Genomic DNA, 6,514 nt, shown 5'->3' with positions numbered 1-6,514 from the left:
TGCATCATAAGCCAAAAATGAATAATGAATATTTTCTTCAAAATGCACATGTGTGAAATAGTGAGAACACAAGCCATGATTCCTTTGCATAATTGAGCTAAATGAAGTCATTTTGAGATTCCTTGAACATGAGGAGCATTTTGCAAAAAGAATGGACCAAATTGGAGCATTGTATCAAAAGTTAGGTCATTTTGAATTTCCATGCACACCTTGTGATCAAATGACCATAACTTCTCAACCATTCATCATATGGACATGAATTAGGACTTTTTGGAAAAGGGAGACAAAGATCTACAACTTTAATGTTCACAAAGAATCCATTTGAAACTTCTTCGACATTGACAAGTCAAGTTGAATATGGACCAAAAACTTGCCAAATTTGGAAACTTTAAATTACAGGTCATTTTCCATTTTTAGTAACTTTTGCCATGACCTTTGAATCTTCAAGATGGATGTTTAGAATGATGAATAGGCCTCATTTGAACATGATTGAGGTGTCTCAACTCATTTCCCCACCTCATAGCCCTCAGTTGACTGCAGAGTTGACTTTTTGGTCCTTAGATGACCTTGAAATGTCTTGATTAACTTGAGCCTTTACCACTTGATGAAATGGCTTCAAAATGAAACCCTAGCTCATGTAAGCTCCTTATAATGATCATGTGATCCTCATCCCAAGAAAATACTGCATCTCCTGCACAAAGGATCTCCTTGAAGCTCCTGACCTGATGATTGCTTAAGCTACAACAAAAGATGTTAATGACATATTTTTGTGCTTTTGGTTAGTGAATAAAACAAGAAAAGCAATGATATACAATTCAAGCATGCTTGGTGATCTCAAACCACTCACAAGAGATCCCTACCCAAAGGGAAAGGGAGCCAAGATGCTCAATGATCCTTGAGGCTATGCAATGCAATGTCATGATGCCATGAGGGATCTTAGGGACAAAATTGGGGTCTTACACATGGGCATATACATGCCCATGCAAGCTTGTGCATGACATTGCCAATTTTGGAAGAAACTTCAAGTGTGCAAATAAAACTTCCAATTGCTATAAATAGGGACCCTCTGAGCTCATTTTAAAGGATCCTTGTGCGCCGACTTTTCCTCCTCTCTTCAAACCCTCACAATTCAAAGGAAAACCTGATAATTTTTTCTTGAAAATTGAGTTTGAATCTCATTGTTTGGAGATTCAAAAACTCCAGGATCCAAAGCTTCTTTCAATTCCTAATCCACTTCTGCAAGTCATTGGAGCAAGATCAAACAAGAATTGAAGCAAGGAAGAGCAAGTTCTGCATAACATTGAAGGTATTTTACAGAATTTTTCTTCTCTTCGATTCTCCCTTAATTCTCATCAATTCTCTTAGATCTTTGGTTGTCTGAAGTCCTACCAATGTAGGCAAGAAGATTGAGTTGTTTTGAGGTCAAATCAAAGCAACTCAGTTGACACACCTCAAAATTCAACTCCTCATATCTTTCTATATATTTCGAGTTAGTTAAAATTGAGGTCAGATTCATGCTATACGCTTTTTTTCCTTTCAGATCATGTCCTCCTTTTTCATTTTTATGATGGTGATGACTCAACCAGTCCGATGAGGTTCACCTGAGAAGGTGATCGGCCATTTGCTTCGGCGATGTGCTTGACAAGTTCTTGTCCACATGATCAGTTCAAATCATTTTAATCTTGAGCGTTGCTTTTGAATACCATCCCTGCAGTGCGCTGACTCGTGTGTTTCGTGGAACACGCATTTTAGACCACTTGATCTGCCACCCAATTAAATAGGGAGATCAAATGGTCCACATTTTTTTGTATTTTTGGATTTTCATTAAATCATATTAATTTTAATATTGAACCAAAAAATATGAGAGTTTCACCAAAAAAATTTAAATAAAATCCTCTTTCATATTTTGAATTAAAATTATTTTTTGGATCATTATTAATATTTTTCATGATTTAATTGATTTTGTGAATATTTTTAGTTGTTTAAAAATACTTTTAAGTTTCTAAAAATTCTGAATTTTTTTCTCCAAGGTCCTTTGACCTTGTTTGACCTATGATAAATCTCATGGTCATTTCTTTGGTGTTTTGATGAGGTTTTAGGAATTTGACAAACCATATTTAATTTAATGCATATTTTTTAGTATTTTTAAATTGAATAAATGCCAAATAATTATGTTGATCCATTTTGATTTACTTTGTAAGTCTGACTTATGTTGTTGGGCCTTGGTCAAAGTTGATTTGACTTTGTTAGGTTAAGATCATTGGACTTAGGGGATTGATGGAATATACATTCTATCTCTCAAAATTAATGAATGATCTTAATTTGGTAAAAGTCCTCTTTTTTTCGATTTGAGTTTTGATCCATTCCCCTCCCTCCTCATCTCATTCCACTTATTTATGCATTCATGTCATGGACATATGATATCTCCATATCCTAAGGCTGATTGATTGCAAAAACAACATAAGTATGGATGAGATTAGACCACCACTTTTGCAAATTCTTTTTGTGTGTGGTATGTTTCATGAGCATAGTCCATTATACTATGTCTCTAACATGCATTAACACCAAAATTCTATTACCTGACCTCAAATAGTTGTAACTTCTACATAAGTCCAATTACGATTGCTTAACATAGCGCTAAACTTGTGACACAAAAGGTATATCATTCTAGTTAGTGAGATTGTAAGTCTCCCCTCTTTCATGGTATTGTGTGGAAACTTGGCCTTTTTTCCTTCATTTGGAAGATGTCTTGGTTCAAGGATCCATGCTTGTGATAAGTGGGTTGAGTGTTCTCCAAAGAATGACTTAAAACAAAAAGCAAAAGCAATACTAACTTCTAACTCATTAACAACTAAAATTTAATTTCAAGTCATTTACTTTAATGCACTTTATTTTTTAGCCTTATTCATTTGTCCTTATTCATAGCATTCTAATTGTTTATGTTAATGCCATTTTCACTTTGTCCACTTGGACCATATTGTGTGATATATCTTGTTTGTGTATATTATGTTTGTTTGTGTGGTCTTGGACCATTAATGTACATAATAAGAACAAAAACCTTAAAAAATATCTTGTGTGGACTATTGGTTTGATATGAGACAATTGGACTTAGAATTTAGGCAACACTCCCTATGCAAAGGACTTGCCTAATTCCAACTTTTGTGAAACCAAGTGCTTGGAATTTGAAACTTCATTTGATATATCATTGAAGCTCCATCTGAGTTCATCTGCAACATGATCATTGTGAAGTTGTTATTTTGAACCTATGACTTATGGAATTCATCTGCTACATGGGCAAATTTGAGGAAGATCATGGAGTTGTAAAGCTTGGATGTGGCTATCTTTATTTGATGCCTTGCTCTTCAAGTTGTTATATTGTGCATTGTTTGTTGCTTGATTCTAATGTCCAAGGGAATTTGGGTTTCTATATGACATTCTTGTCTATTGGATTGCATCCCATTGGTTAGATCTCTTCAACTCTTAACTTTTAAATTTATGCTTAGGATTAGTCTCTTCATCTTCTCCCCACTTATTTAATTTCAAGATCTCTCCCTCCTTTAAAAAAAACTTATTTGCTTGTGTTTATGTTTTTTCTAAACTTAGACCATATTGCAAACTAGAAACTTTGGCTTTATGCCATTGCATTTTTTAAACTTCTTTTCTTAATCAAAAATTGTAAATAAACTTAACTATATTGGACTTAAAATTTTCAAAAGCAAAAAAGAACTAACCCATTCAAACCATTTTAGGCCTTTGTGCCTTTCAAACTTAATTTATGTTAAAAAAGCAATGCATCCACTTTGAGATTTATACCACGAACTACGAGGTTTTGATCCCTCATTTTTATGTTGGTACATAGGCACAAGTCCGAAGGTCTTGTCAAACACAAAAATATAATTAATGAATTATTTTCTCATCCCCCTATTCTATTGGCTTGCAAATATCATTTTATACAAAATACATATGCACACAAGAAAGGGCTCCCTAGGAGTACCTAGGACACTTTGGGTGCTAACACCTTCCCTCTGTGTAACCAACCCCCTTACCTGTAATCTTTGGCATTTTATTAGTTTTGATTTGAAAACTTCTTATTTTGGGGTTTTGTTTGTACTTTTCCCTTTTCCCTTGGAAACAATAAAAGCACGGTGGCGACTCTGGTTTTATTGATGTCTTGCTTATCCATTGCTTGATGATCATGAATTTACCGCTACAGAAATTAAGTGGCGACTCTGCTGCGGAGTAGTCTCAAGTGGGTTTAGCCTACTTTTGTGTGTGTATATAACTGTATATTTGATGTATGTATATTTGTTTGTATGATATAATCTGCTTGTTGTGCTTGGTGATCTCCGAGTGGTGAGATAAGTTCTAACCCGAACTTGAGTGCAATTAAGATAGGAGGATGGTATAGTCATGTTAGACTTGTGTGGAGTAGTCCTTAACAAGTTGGCTTGAGATCCATCTGCTCGGTGGAGACCCTTTTGGATTTGGAAATGTCACACAAGTATTTGTGGTTAGGCATTACTATCTCTAATTTGGGGTCCGAGAAGTTGAGGACCGTAGAACATTTACCCCCTCTTGGCGTATTTAGGACGTAGTGAGGAGACTGTTCAAGTGTAGACTTGATAACAGTTGTTACGCGATACTACACTCAAACGAGTTTCTCTTGAGAATATTATGGGTCGATGAGTCAGTCATCTTAACCTGTAATATCCGATAGATGGAATTAAGACTCTGGGAACTTTTTAGAACATGATCTACAGGTTTTTATCCTTAGTTCACTCCTTTGGGATGGTTCTTACCCAGACTCCATGCTCGTGAGTTATAACAAACCCTTGATTCTTGGTTGATTTAATCAAGTCTTGTCAATATCAATGGAACTTGGGTGTTGATAAGGTGTAAACCATAATCCACCAAAATGGATGATTGATCTTGACAATGACTTGATTCATCCATTGACCTTTATTTGTTTGCCTTATGTGTGATTCCTTATTTGTGATTATTGCATTCATGCATTCATGCACATCATAACATTTATCACACAAAATTTTCAAGGAATTGAGGTGTTATTGGCAAATATTTTCTTACCATGGATTGTGGACGAAGGAACACTAAGAAGTACAGTTTCAGATGTCCTGACTTGAAAGAGTTAAGGAAGCTAGCATATTTTGTATTAGATCCCTTGGACTTCAAACAACGCCATCAGAAGCTTCTATCTATCTTGTCATCTGATGTGGTTGAAGGAATTTGGAGTGTGTTAGTGCAGCTCTATGATCCTCTCTACCTTTTGCTTTACTTTTCCTGATTATCAGCTAGTGCCTATGTTGGAGGAGTATGCACATCTCTTGGGAATACCTGTTTCTAGCAAAGTTCCATTTAGTGGATTGGAAGAAATTACCAGATCTCATCTTATTACTAGAGCTCTTCACTTGAAGAAGTCTGAGATAGAGGATCATTGGGTGAAGAAAGGAGGATTATTTGGGTTGCCATCTGATTTCCTCATCAAGGAAGCTATTGCCTTTGCTCAAGCCGGTAGTGTGGACGCTTTTGAAGCTATCTTTGTGTTGCTCATCTATGGATTAGCTTTGTTCCCTAACATTGACGATTTTGTTGATGTTAACGCCATTAGAATTTTATTGATTGGGAATCTTGTTCCTACTCTGATGGGTGATATGTACTTTTCTTTGCATCTAAGGAATTCTAAGGGTGGTGGAACTATTGTCTGTCGCATTCCTCTTTTGTACAAGTGGTTTATTTTGCACTTGCCTCAGACACCTGCTTTTATGGAGAACAAACAATGTCTACGGTAGTCTCAGAGACTTATGTCTCTCACTAATGATGATATAGTTTGGTATGATCCTTCTTTGAGCAGTTTGGAGATTATTGATTGTTGTGGTGAATTCTCTAATGTGCCTCTCATTGGTAGACAAGGAGGAATTAACTACAACCCTACTTTGGCTCGTCGTAAACATGGGTTCACCTTGAGAGACAAACCTAATAACACTTTGTTAGAAAGTCTTTTCTATCAAGAGGGTAAAGATCCCCAACGTTTGAAGCAGAAGATTGTACATGCTTGGCATAATGTGCATAGAAAAGGAAAATCCGAGCTTGGTCTGGGAAACTGTGTACCTTTAGAAGCTTACACTCTTTGGGTGAAGAAGAGAGCTTTGGAATTGAAGATGCCTTATCCTTGTGAGAGACCTATGTCTATGGTTGTGGTCGAGCCATTAACTTTCCCTAACCAAGATGTAGAGAAGTTGGAAGACGCACTCGCCAAGATGAAGCAAGAGAAGGATATGTGCGAAAAGACGTTTCCATGCTTTAAGCCAAAAGCATGAGGAATTGCAGTTGGAGTCTAAGGTCAAAGATGCACTCATTGAGCTACTTGAAGACCGAGTGACAAAGAGACAGAGATAGCCGGAGGTTTCATCTTCCCCTAGCATGCCTCAACCTTCCGTTTCTTGGAAGAAGATTATTGACCAACTTGTCCTCGAGAAGACTCAGATGAAGGCCTCTT

This window comes from Lathyrus oleraceus, chromosome 1 (genome assembly GCF_024323335.1).
Source record: "Lathyrus oleraceus cultivar Zhongwan6 chromosome 1, CAAS_Psat_ZW6_1.0, whole genome shotgun sequence".
Lineage (NCBI taxonomy): Eukaryota > Viridiplantae > Streptophyta > Magnoliopsida > Fabales > Fabaceae > Lathyrus > Lathyrus oleraceus.
This window is presented reverse-complemented; position numbering follows the sequence as displayed.